Source organism: Chinchilla lanigera, unplaced genomic scaffold, assembly GCF_000276665.1.
Source record: "Chinchilla lanigera isolate Chin_1 unplaced genomic scaffold, ChiLan1.0 scaffold00061, whole genome shotgun sequence".
Classification (NCBI taxonomy): Eukaryota; Metazoa; Chordata; class Mammalia; order Rodentia; family Chinchillidae; genus Chinchilla; species Chinchilla lanigera.
In genome coordinates, this window is record NW_004955462.1 from 7772342 (window position 1) to 7786846 (window position 14505).

Sequence of the window (14505 nt, forward strand, 5' to 3'; positions counted from 1 at the left end):
CTCTCTTCTGCTCCTTTTCTCTCTGCTCATGAATACACTCTAGCCTCTGCCAAAACAAATAAAAGCTAAATTGGAAAATGTACTCTGTACTTGCTGTCTATACAAGCTTCCATCTTTGTGCCCAGTGGGTCTGCTGAAGGTCTTAAATAAAATAATAAAACTCATGTTTTTAAAGATCAATTTTGTGTCAGGCACTACTACGCAGGGCATGTACAATCTTATTTAACCCTCCTATCTAACCAAACAAATAGATATTACCTCTGTCTTACACATGAAAAACAGCCTTTGGGCCGGGGATACAGCTCAGCAGCATAAGTGTCTGCCTGGCAAGCACAGGTCCTGAGTTCAATTCCCAGTACCAAGAAAAAAAAAAGAAAAACAGCCTCCAAGAGGCCTCATGCCTTGACCACAGGGTTGCCCAAATCTGCAGTGGTGACTGGGAACTAAATTCAGTTCTGTTCTATGATAAGCTTACCAAGAAGGCCTTTATAACTCAGCCCATCAAGGGTGCCTTAGGTGGGGGATGAGTAGAAAGGTAATCAGTTGCGCACAAGTTTCATGGACCTCTCTTATGTGAAGACCATGTCCTCACTGCTGGGAGCCCATGATATCCCTTGCCAGAATAAGAAATGGAGGTCAAAGGGCAGTTGGTGCACCACCAGACACAATGTTATCGACCCATAGATCCTCTCTTATATTTCAAGACAGGGAGAGCTTCTGCCCTGGAATGTTGGTGGACAGAGAAAGTGAGGCTGTAATCACCAAATGGCATGGGTTTCAGGAAGAAGCATAAATGAAAAACTGTCCTTGAGGGATACTTATACTCAAATACAGAGATAGACCTTTTTCATTCCTGTTGATTGCAACAGACTTTAAAGCTGGTTTCACCAAAATATCTTTAAGATAAAAACTAGGCTATGAACATAGAATGCTATATCTAAGCTCTCTTTGATGTACAAAACCCATAAATAAGCTGCAAAAGAAGTATCATGTAGGTTGCAAGTGTAACTCATGACCACTTAGAAATCTGTCAACCAAAAATGTAATTAGACAATTTTTATGCTTAAAACACCACAGGAGACAAGGAAAAGATAAAGAACACTCTTGGTTCCTAATATAAAAAATCCCTATATTTCCTACAGGCATGTGTACAAGAACCAGAAATTATTTACTAAGAGGATATGACTAGGGCCAAGCATGAGTACATGTGGCTTGTGTAGTCATGTCCTCTAATACCTGAATGCCTGGTGCAGAACTAAAAATGGCTCTGTCTGTTAGTAGGAATTCCAGCCAAGAACCCTCATGTTCAGAATCAGGGTTGAGAAGAATATATACAATGGAAGTTTTCAGTTATGAGAACCTGAAAAGGGGGTCCTGAATCAGTATTCAGATTAAGATCTAGGGACAGTATGTCCTTACTAATCTCTTCTATCTAGGAGGACTTTACATAAAATGTTCTGAACCATTTATCCATGGAGGAGTATTTTAGACATGTCAAACCATACAGAGAATACATAACTAAATGAAAGGAGAGAAAATAGGTGTGTGATTGTATTTGAATGTATTTATACACGGAAAGAGGGGAGTGACATAGCAGAAACTATTTCTTCCAGTCCTGGAGATCCTCAGCACCGCTTCTCTTTTTACAATTTTTAAATTTTGAGACAGGGTCTTGTTAAGTTGCCCAGGCTGGGCTTAAACTTTTCATCATCCTGCCCCAGCCTCCCAGAATGCTAGGAACATTTTAACAGATCTGGCCTGTCTCTGTGGTTTTGAGACTATCAAAGCACTTCAGATCTGTTCCTTGGGTCGATTATGTTGCCACAAATGAATATTTAATGAGAGAAATCATTCAGGATTTCTTAACTTATGACTCATTCACATGTGATTGTGAGTGACACTTTTAGAAACTATCACAAGAGGTTTCATGCTTTTAGAAAACAATACTTAACATGTTTCCTCACAAAGTTTGGATGCATTTTTTAAAAAGATAAAGTATATCAGGAAGTACACTTTCGCATCGCCTGTCTTGGCTAAACAGTCCCGTCAGTTCTGGCCTCCTGTGAAATCCGTCCTGTTTGATTGAAGGACCTGAGGCAGCTGCACCAGCTGAGTCACAGACAGTATTCCAGGCCACCATCTCACAGGTGACGCTCTGCTGCCAGTATAGCTCTGGCAACCTTCAGAACTACTCCACTCTTGCCCTGGGGACTTCCAAAGGACACATCCTGAATCCTGGCCACATTAGTTCTAGTTCTCAGAGAAAACCCTGACAGCAGAGCTGAGACAATCAGCCCAATGCTTGAAGGTTTTCAGGCTCCTGGCTAGGTCCTTCTCAGCTACACACACCTCTCACACCTGCCTAGAAGTGTGCCCTGATCTCTCCACCCTTCTTTTCTTTGATCTTGGTGGGAGCTCAACTGCTGTATGACTGAGGGAGGGAACTGCCTCCACAGGAACAGGGATATAAGTGTCATCTCATGCCAGAGTCCAGGCTCTGCCAAGTGTCACATTCTGTTACCATACCCTCACCATTAAGGTCACTGCTGCTGAGACAGAGCGCATTCTTCTTCCAGGACTCAGTCTGTTTCTGACACCTGGTTGCAATCTCTCAGCTGAATCAATAGTCAGAGACCTTTACGGCTGGAGACTTGGAGAATTCATCTAGTCCCAATCCCTATGTCAGAGGAACCTGGGCTGCAAGGTAAACTACTTACCCAAAGGCACTTAGCTCATCTGTAGAAAAACAGGAGAAGGAACCTGTGGTTCCCCCACTCCTAATCCAGTGCTCTTCTTGACTGCAATAAATTTTCTCTATATACTGTTTGTAAGGTCTTTTGAGGTCTATGGATTCATGCCATCCAGCCGGATGATGGGTCTATGTCTTGCTCCTAAGGATGTCAATTTTACTGTCAGATTGAATTCCTTGGGTTCTTAGTAGTTTTTGTGATAAGGCCTTTATATCACAGCTGTGACACAATAAATTGTTTTTAAACTTTCAGGTAGAATTTCCACCCAAGTGAGTCCCGATGCTCAGAAAGGCCAAAAATCCTTAGGAAAGAAAATTTGGGAAATGATAGAATGGAAAAGCATGGTTTTAACCTTGAGCATCTTTATTGAAAAATGCAAGAATTCAGTAGCAACTTAGCCTTCTGAAGATGGGGTTAATAAAGGCCTCACAAGTGTCCACCATAGAATCTCTAATGTGACTGTATCATTCTGATTTTCCCACCTTAATTCATTCAACTCATTTTGACCAAATTTGTGCTAAGTGCCAGGACTGATATAAAGTTGCATAAAATATCTGCTTTTGAGAATGTATATACTGATGAGGGGTAAGAAATGAAAGTTACACTAAAATGTACTAGCTATAATAGAAATATACACAAGTTCCAAAGGAATAGAGAATAGAATAAGTACCCAGGAGGTGTCAGTGGAGCGTGCAGAGAAGTGATCATTCACTAATTCATTCATTCAACAAATATATAAAGAGTGTAAGTGTATCACTAAGCACCATCTAGACCAGCAAACAAAAACAAAGCCACCACTTTTATGGAGTTCTTATTCTACTTCTCATTCTAGGTAATATGAAAGGTAAACAAATATATAATACAGCAACTGGAGGATGAGTGCTAAGATGAATAAAACAGACTAGAAGGACAGAGAGGCCAGCATGGGAACCTGTGCTATTTTAAGTAGGATAAAGTGATAATTAGGCAGAAATCTGAAAGTAGTGAGGAAGAACATGATGCAAACATCTAGGAAAGGCATTCTAGTCAGAGGGCACAAGTGCAAAGGTCCTAAGGTGGGAGGGTGCTTAGTGCATACAAAGAATAATGAGGACTCCAGTGTGGCTGACCCAGAATGGGAGGAAGTAGAGCTGCAGGAGAGATCATAAATATACTGCCATAGAGTAGATCAGGCAGGGCCTTCCTGGCTGCTATGGTATGAATGTTCCCACAAAACTCATGCTGAAATTTAATATCCATTGAGAAGTTAAGGGGTATGCCCTTGTGAATGAATTAACCCACTCATGAACTAATGGCTAAATGAACCAGTGGGGTATTTCAAGTGTCGGTGGTGATAGAAGCCAGTTTGGCTTTGGCTCTTTTTTGTGCCCCCTTACTGTACGGCCCCCTATTGAGGTATCAAAGGATGCCAGAAAACAAATAAAGTCAATAGAGATGAATGATGCCACAAAATGTATGCTGGGCATGTTCCAGAGCACTTCCACCCTTGTGGGGGTGGCAATGCCTTGCTTGTGGGGAGCCGCATTCCCAGCCCACACACGCTGAGCGGCTTTTGAGCAGGCAGCCTTTGGTTGGGCTGCTGCATGACAGAGCTCAGCTGCGGGGCAATACCTTGATGAATAAATACACAATTCTGGGTCAAGTATTTAACAAACAGGGAAGAGAGAGAGAGAGAGAGAGAGAGAGAGAGAGAGAGAGAGAGAGAGATACTTGTGTGCTGAGTTGGCATTTTACTGGAGAGCACAGCACAGTCATTCTGTCTGTGATGATTGTCAGGACAAAACTTGTTTCTGCTTGTGAAATATCTCCAGAATTTGGAGATATTTCAGGAACACAGCTTTGTGTGGGACTTAGGTGACTGATTCAAAACTGATTTATCCAATGAGTTCTGAGATTAGGGGTATCATATCTTTTTTTCCCTATGCCATGAAATGCAATTACCTTAAACATCTGGCTGTCAATAAATTCATGTTGAGAAAATTAATGGAACCTTGAAGGACTGAGGTTCTTTATCTCTCCATGTTCCCATTTACAAACTAAAGAAAATGTGAATTTCTTCCCTTATCACACTTATGAGACTGTAGTATGAATCCAAATTCTAATAAGTGCCTTTGAAAGACATTACAATGGTTTTCCAGGAGAAGTGCTTTGTAGTACAGTACCACAGGCCCTATATATTCATGGAGAATTTGTTCCAAGACTCCCTCACAAATGGATACCAAAATCTGGAAATTCTCAAGTCCATGGTGTAATATTTACCCATTACCTACACATACCCTTTCATCTCTAGATTACTTATACTAGCTAATACAAAAATAATGTTATGTGAACAGCTACTGTACTATATAGTCTAGCGAAATGGCAAGAAAAAAGTGTGTATGTGTTCAGTATAGACATAATCTTTTCTTAAATATTTTAGTTTCTTTTATTTTGGTTTTGAGATAGGGTCTTGCTATACAGCCCAAATTGGCCTTGCCTTGAACCTATGGCACTTCTGTCCCAGTCTTCCAAGTGCTGGGATTGAAATCATACACCATGATGCCTGGCATTTTCCAGATATTTTTAATCCACAACTGGTGGAATCTGTGGATGCAGAACTCATGAGTAGGGAGGGCACACTGTATACCAAAAGTACAGAAACATTAACTAGGATACAGAAAATAAGGGGTTGGATGACAAAGGAGTAGTGTTGATGTGCAACTCTGCACAACCAAAGACTTCAATTTGTGGCTAATTCTGTAAGCTATTGGATAAATTGATTTATATTTCTTGGCTTCAACTTCAATGTTCATTCCAAAATGAACAGTCTATGATTATTATTTTTACTGAATTCCATCATTTCTACTGTATAATAAAGTACAAACTGGGTGAACAAGCTTTTTCCAAATTTTATCATATCACATGTCCCTAAACTCCTCTGTAATTTACCTTCTTCCTTTAGAAGTAATGCAATGGACAAGCTGATTTTAATTCTTGTTTTTGATCTAGAATTCTATTACCCACACAATGGATATGAATCAATACACCTTTCTAGCCTGCACTAAAATTCAATATTCCCCACAATGTATTTAATATGTACCATAAACATATATTAATAAAAAATATTTGGGTCACTTAGCTGGGCACGATGTAGCTAGCATGCCTGTAATCCCAGCAGTCTGGGAGGCTGAGGATCACAAGTTTAAGCCCAGCCCAGGGAAATGAGTGACTTAGCAAGACCCTGTATCAAAATAAACTATAATAAAAAGGTCTGGGGATATGGCTCAATGCAAAAGGCCCTGGGTTCAATCTCCAGTGCCATACATACACAAAAAACATTTGACTGGCTCATGTCTTTTAAGTCACTAGTAGCTTATAAAGCTTCCCTGAGATTTTGTGATGAGTCACTTAAGGAATTAGAATCACTGGTCTACAGAGGAATGATTCATTCACCAAGATTCATTAAAGTCCATCAGCTTACCTGATACTATGCTAGAGAAATAAGAGACATTAAAAAAGATTTCTAGCATCAATTCAGCAATTTTGTCAGCAAGCGTAAATCAATAAATATGATTATTTTATCATTCTCTTTATTTTTTATTTTATTTATGTAATGAGTTTTCTTTTGTAGTTAAGGTGTTTCCTTGTCTGTTAAAGCATACATCTAGCTTTCTGAATTTTGGTGAATATTATGTATACTTAAGTCATTTATAGTTCTGGAATTTGTTTTTACATGTAACATAAAACTATTTAAAATTCAATTGCTTTCATATGGGCAGACAGTTTTATAGGGCCATTTCTTAAATTACCCATCACTTTACATTTAGCTGAACAAAATATTTGTCATCTATTAAATTTTCATACATATTTAAGATCTATTTCTGGATTCAGTATACTTTTTCACTTATGTATATGTCTATTCTAATGATACTGCCAAACTGATTTGATTCCAGGGTCTTTAAACTATGTCCTGATATCCAGTGAGGCAAGTACCCTCTCACTAATCTCCCTTTGCACAATTTTACTGGCTATCCTTGGGCATTTTTTATCATCCCATATAAATTTTAAAGTACTTTTGGATTGTTCACTGAATACTGTTTGAGCTCCAATTGAAACTTTATTAAAGTTACAGATTAACTTTCAAGAAAAGAACATTTTTATGATGCTGTTTTCCTATCCAAGGACACAGTTTACCTGACCATTTGTTCAGACTTTGTTTTATGATGTACAGTAAGATTTATTATTTGGCAAAGGATACTGTAAAATTTAATAAAAAGTACATTTGAAATATAATGTTTTCATCATAATGTTTCAATATAATATAGTGCAATAAAGGGCCAATAAATATAACAAGCTCTTATAAATCAATGAGAAGGTAATAAAACTAAAGGAAAAAGGGCAAAGAAAATGAGTATCCAATTTACAGAACAGTAAATCCAAGAGCCTACAAACATATGCTCAAGCTCACTCATAAATGTTTTTCAAATCTTACACCATGATTTCTTAACCTGTTTATATGCGTTTTCATTTTTCTCATTACTCACATTCTGAGCAGGATAACTGTTGTGGGGGCTGTGTTGAATACTGTATTGTATTTAGCAGACTCCCTAGCTCTGCCCAGTAAGCATTAGTATACCTGTCCCTTAGCAAGGAAAGTCAGAAATGTATACAGACATTGACAAATGCTCCCTATGGGACAAAATGATTATAGTTTGAGAACCACTGATTTACACCTGATTTTGACAAGCAAAAAATATAAAAGCAACACATAAAATCCTTCTCATCCTCCATATGTCTCTGACTTCTCCTACCAGCAAGAGAAAATTCTGCTTTTAAAGGGCCTGTGTAATTACACCTATAGTCAGGGATGAGGTGCAAAACAAATACTTTCATATGTTTCCAGTGAAAATGTAAGTTACTGCAGGTTTGATGGAAAATGACTGAATAATATCTATTAAAAATACACATATTCTTTCACCCAGCAATCCCACTCTTGGGAATAAATGCCATTAAAACGAAATTAAAAAGACAAAAACATGTACTGGGCAGTGATGGTAACTGCAGCATTATTGGCCATGATGAAAAACTAGAAATACAATGAAAGACTTCAAATAGGAAAAGTGTGAATAAATTACACTTCACCTAAACAAGAGGACATTAAGTAGCCATCCAAAAGAATTAAAGGTATGCCTGAACTCTTCTTCATGAATCATTACTTAGTGAAAAAGCAGAAACCAAAAGAATGTATAATTATATAATATAAATACTACTTTTAAAACAACATATACACCTATATATTAATAGAGAAAAATATCCATTAAAATCTCATTTATCCTTGTAGAATGGGAAAACACAGTATCTAGAACATATAAATAACCCCTACTATACAATGACAAAAAGACAAACAACCTGATTAAAAATTGGGCAAAAAAACTTACACATTTCTCCAAAAGAAGAAATAATAATAGCAAAAAACATGAAAAGATGCTTAACATTATCAGTCATTAAAGGAAATGAAAATCAAAATCATAACAAGATACCACTTTATACCTACTAGCATTTTTTTAAAGGAAAAAGAGCCAGACCTGTGGTGTGTGCCTATAATTCCTGTATTCTCAGAGACTGAGGCAGGAGAATCACACATTTGAGCCCAGGCTAGCCAATTCTGTGACTTAGTGATGCTTTGTCTCAGTATGAATGTCCTGGGTTCGATACCCAGTACTGCCAAAAAAAAAAAAAAATGTTGACATGCATGTGGAAAATATAGAACCATTCTACATTTTGTGTAGAAAAGTGGAATGTTGTAGTTTCTGTGGAAAAAAAGTTTGGCAGTTCCTTAAACAGTTAAACATAGACTTACCAAATGGTACAGCAGCATTTCTCCTAGATATGTACCCCTAAAGAACTCAAAACAGGCATTCAAACACTTGCACACAAATGTTCACAGTAGCACTATTCACTATAGTCAAAAGATGAAAACAATTCAAAACTCCATCAACTGATGAACATCCAAATAAGATATAGTATATACACATATTACTATCTATAAAAAGAAATGAATTGATACATTCTACAATGTGGATGAACCTTTAGAAACATGCTAAAGGAAAGAAATCAGACAACGGAGATCACATATTAGATGAGACTTCTAGAATACATAAGTGCATTGAGACAAACACATGAGCATTTGTTAGGGGTTGGGGATAGAGAGAGGAAAGAGTAATAACTTGCTAGGTGTATTAGCCACATTCCAGTCACTGGGACAAATACCCATAACCCCCAACTTAAGAAGGAGAGATTTATTTTGCTCACAGTGTTAGGGAGTTAAGTCTGTGTTGGCTGGTTTCAAAATAGAGACATCATGGCAGAAGGGCATAGTAGAGGAAAGCTGCTTAAACCATGATAGCCAGGAAGAGGGAGGAACAGAGAACAAGAATACACCCTTCCAGGTCACGGTCCCTCTGACCCACCTCCTAACAGTACATTCTGCCATAAACTCATCAGTGGGTTAACCTATCAATGAATATGGCTCCCCTATGATCCAACTGCCTTCCAAAAGCCCCATGTCCAAACACATGAAAAGTTTGAGGGACATTTTAGAATACAACTGTAAGATTCCCCTCAACCTTCATTATATAAAATTAATCTAGTCTGTTTTCAAGAGTCTTTAAAGTTTTAACACTTCCAGCATTGCTGAAAAGTCCAAGCCCAAGCCCTCCTCTGAGACTCTAGGAAAATTCAAATCAAAAAGTTAAATACTTCCAACATATAGTGGCAGAAGGCATTATTCCTATTCCAAAATGAAGAAATAGGCAAATAAAAAGGAATCGGACCAAAGCGAGACCAAAAACTAGCAAGGCAAACATAAAACCCTGAAGCTCTGTGTCCAGGACCTGAGGTAGGTGGTGGTGAGATGTGAACTCCAAAGGGATTGGGTAGCCTCGCTGCTATGACCTTGCTGGTTAGCAGTCCTCCTGATCTCTCTCTTGGGCCGGCTCCAGTCACTTGCTGCATCTTTCCTCTGGAGATGTTCCATGTTCCAGGCATCTCCAACTCCCTAGGGTCTCCATTCTCATAACTTCATGTATTGCCCTTTTTAACTAATATCTTTATAAATGTTATAAAAAAATACAGTGAATACTGCTGCTGAGTATCTTCCAAAAGAGGCAGGTTCATAGAAACATTACAGTGTTCCTTCATCTACTATATTCACCAGATCTGGCACCATGTGACTTCTGACTCTTCCCCAAAGTCAAAACAACCAGGAAAGGTAAACATTTTGAACCAATTCATCAAGGAAACCATGATAGTACAACTAAAGACACAAAAGAGGATTTCATTAAGTGGCAAAAGTGATGTGTGTTTGAAGTGAGAAGCATTCTGAGGAAGATTAATGGTAATGTATCTTTTACTGTAATACTTTAAAAAATTTCTTTAAATGAAAACACTCACTTTTTTCTTTTTCATCATGCTTTGTAGCTTTCAGGCTGTGCTTTGTTCTGGGTGACTCCATCTAATAAAGCAGCACCCTGCTCTACTGTGAGGGGAGCTTCCAAATGCTGAGGGAGAATGACTCTGTAACCCATCAGTGCAAACAGACAACCCTCAGATATTGGATACAACACACTTATCAATAAAAACAACTCCAGACTGCATGGCACAAATGTAAAGCCTACACTAATAAACAAATTAATCTTGCTGATAAAAAAATTGCCACTTGTAAATTTATCATATTAAACTGCGGACACGTGAACATATGATTCATCTAAGTTATATCAGAAAAATACAGACCCATGAGCTTATTGGACACACCAGATGAACAAACAATAGAACTTCCTCATCTGGATCATATGAAAAGAGGGACACCCAACACTAGGGTGTGGTGGTACCTCACTCAGCAGATCACCTGGTGAGTGCATCACGAGGTTGACAGACCATTAGCTCCAATTCTCTGTCCCCCATCTTCAGCTTATCTTGACCATCCCACTTAACATGGCTCACTCAACTGTCTGCTTTCTAGACTCAAGCTTTCACAAGTTCTGCACTCTTGACAAGCCCTGAACCTCCTGGCGAAGCAATGGCTGGTCTGTAATCTTATCTAGTCACCTGTGATGACTTCTTACATCTCTGTAGACTCTCTGCCTTGGTTTCCTGTTCTTCCTCTTAGAATCTTGAAGTTACTGTTAATAACTTCTTAGAACTATAAATTTTTGTGTGAAATGTGATGTGTGACTTAAAGGTAATATCCACTAGTAATTACACTTGAAATTTAAGAAAATCCTTTGACTGCCTGGCTTATTTGGCTACAAAATGAACACACAGGACCCATGCCATTACCTAGACAATAAGCTGCTTTGAAATTTCCCCTGCTGGATTAACTAGTCCACCACCTTTAAATTCAGCCTCCCACAAGTCTTAGTGTATGGGCAAAATGAAGGCAAATTTTTCCCAGAATGTAGCATGCATGGACCCTAGTCAATTCCCCACAGAGTTCTCATTCCCAACTGAAACTTCTTGAGCCTGGTCTTTACTGTCCACATTCTAATCAGCATTCAGTTCTTCTGAACTATTACCAATACTACCCATTAAACTCTGTTTACAACATTGTACGGCTTCTCCAGCTGCATTTTCAAACTTTTCTAAATTTTTCCCACAAACCAGTTCCAAAGGCTTCCAAACCACATGGTCAGGTACAGTCACAGCAATAACCCTACTCTTGGTACCAATTTTCTGCATTACTCACTTTCCCGTCACTGGCACAAAATATTCAGCATCTACAATTTGAAAAGGAAAAATGATTATGCAGCTCATAGAAGGTTCAATCCACAGTTGGGTATCTCCAAGACAGAGCCATCATGGCAGAGGAAAGCTACTCAAACCATGGCATCCAGGAAGCAGAACAGTGAAGGGAAGCACAGGGAGAAGAATACACTTTACCAGGTCATTCCCTCTGTGACCCACCTCTTCTGACAAGGCTCCACCTACTAACAGAACATTCAGCTATGAACTTGTCAATAGATTAACCCACTGATGAGTATAGTGCCCTAAGGAGCCAATCATCTTCCAAAAGCCTGGCCTCTTAACATATGATAATTTGGGGGAACATTTTTGTTCTAAACTATACCAATGGGTATGAGTCGCCTTTCAAGAGTGGGGAAAATCTCTTAGAACTAATTCTACATAATTCTACAATGTTGTGAATGTACTTATGACCTTAAGTTGTACCCTCAGTACAACACTAATTTTATGTTATATAAATATTACATCAATTTAAAAACATACTGTATTTATATCTGTGTTAGCTTCCTATTGTTGCACAATAAATTATCACAAATTTAGCATTTTAAGAAAATTATAATAGCTTAGCTCACAGTTCTGTAGCTCAGAAGTCCAGGTGTTCTTGGGTGGGTTCTCCGCTTAGGGTTTCACACACCAAAACAAAGATGTTGACACGGCTGGGCTCTTCTTTGGGCTCTTCTTTGGCTCTTCTATTCTTCCTTGCTTTAAGCAAGAATCCATTTCCAAGTTTATTGCTGGTTTTAGCAGAATTCATTTTCCTCTTTAAGAATAAGATCCCTCCTTCTTTGCTGTTAGCCAAGAGTTAGTCTCAGGTTACATGCATTCCTTGGCATATAGTCCCCTCCAGCACAGCACATCAAATCCTTTTTATCTTTCAAATCTGACCACCTCTTCTGCTACTGTAGAAGTAGGAAAAAATTCTGTTTTTGAAAGGTTCACATGATTAGACTGAGCCCAGCTTAATAACCCCACTTTTACCATAAAATTTTACATAGTCACAGTTGATGAGTATGATCTCACTAAATTTACAAGTTCCACCCCACAGGCAAATGGATAGAGCTTATAAAAGGGCAAGGGTCATTTTGGGTCCTTCCAATTCTGCCTGTCATGACCAGAACAGAAATAATAAGAAAACATTTTGTACTCAATTGAAAAGTAATTGTTGTTTATACCCAGCCTCACTGCAAAGAGGATTTGAAGTTCCAAAGTAATGTGCACCAAAAAAAAAAAGTTACAGAACTAGTGATTTACAGGTTAATATAGGTCAAGTCTCCAAGCCTCAGGGAAAGAAAGGATGGAAAGCTGCTTTTAATAGGTAAACCTTGAGCTAGGAATATAGCTCAGTGTCATAAGAGCCTGCCTGGCAAGCACAAGGTCCTGAGTTTGATTCCCGGTACCAAAAAAAAAAAAAAACAGGTAAACCTCTTTCTCCTTGTGAGGTGTCCTGTCTTTCTTTTTCTTTCTTCTCTTCTTCTAAAACAGTGAATAGAAAGGCAAAATAAAGGGGCTGGGGATTTAGCTCAGTGGCATAGCGCCTGCCCCCGCAAGCGCAAGGTCCTGAGTTCAATCCCCGGTGCCCGGAGAAAAAAAAAAAAAAAAAGAAATGCAAAACAATTGCCAAGAGGACTACCGGCACTCTCTCTGTGGTCATGGTAAGAAGCAGATATTAGGTATGGTGGGAGCTTAAGGAACTAGATAATTTTATTTTATAGATCCAAAATTCTCAACCTTTTTGGTCTCAAGATTCTGTTACTGAGGCCCCTGAAGATCTTTGGTTTTGGCAGGTTATACTTATTGATAGTTATCACATGATCAATTAAACCTAGAATGTTTTTTAAGCATACGTTCTCTAAGCCTAGAGTGATGATATCATCCCACATTACGTAGCCTCTGTGTGTGAAAGGAAACAAAGCCTTAGTATGATTAAGAAAACAGTTTTGACCTTGTGGAAGCTCAAAAGGTTCCAAGGACCTCCGTGGCTCGACAAGGCTCAGTGAGAGACATAAATTCCACGAATTGTACTTCTTCACAGATTGGTCAACTCACATATTTTGGTGCATTCACTTAGAGACAAATCTTAGCTTTTGTTAGTATCTTGTTCCATCTGCAAACTCATTTTTGTTGCTGAAAGTGTGATTGTTCGTTGCAAAAAAAAGTGCGATTTGCTCTCACAGGTTCAGAACAGAGGTAGGTAGATCACAACATACAGGGCAGATTGCTTTAAATAATGCAGCTTTGTCTGCAGTGGATTAGGACAGAGGCTGGGTGAGCGGAGCAGCAAGGCAGAGAGAGAAGAAAGAAAAGCACTAGGAATTCTTGTAACGCGTTGCCCTTGAAAACTATGCCAAGATGTTGTTATCGTTGTGTTTTGTTTTTAAATGTAGAAATCGATCAAATGAATGTTTTAATGACTCAGGAGTTTGCACTTTTCCTTCTGATCCATAGGCCACACTATAGGTGGTTCGTTGTTCTCTTTATGTCCAGGATATAAAGACGAAATAAAACAAAACCCTTTCATGGGGACTTCACGGTCCTTGTGTTTGGTGACTAGCTTGTTCAGACTTTTCACAATACGCGTTCTACTGTCCTCTATTCCGTCTCTAGGCAAACGCCCCACGGGTCGACATCCTGAGACTCCCGCGGCTTTCTAGGGCACATAAATAAGAGTTTAAAACCTGAAAGCTGAGGAGGAAAGGTTTAGCACTCTCCACGCCAAGGTTAAACTGTCGCCCGGCTTTGGTCACTGCGTCTCTCAGGGAGGAGGGTGGTGACTGAGACTGAAGGGTGACTGTGGGGCAAGCTCGTCAGCGGCTGGGCTCGAGGTCGTGCTCCAAACCAGGGCGATCGCCCGAGAGCCTGCCGGACAAGCACGAGTCTCCAGACAAGCCGCAGCGTCCCCCTGGAGCCCCGCCCCCGCCCCCGCCCCGACGTCAGCCGTCTGGCGCCGCCGCGGCCGCTGGCTCGCCTCTTGACCAAT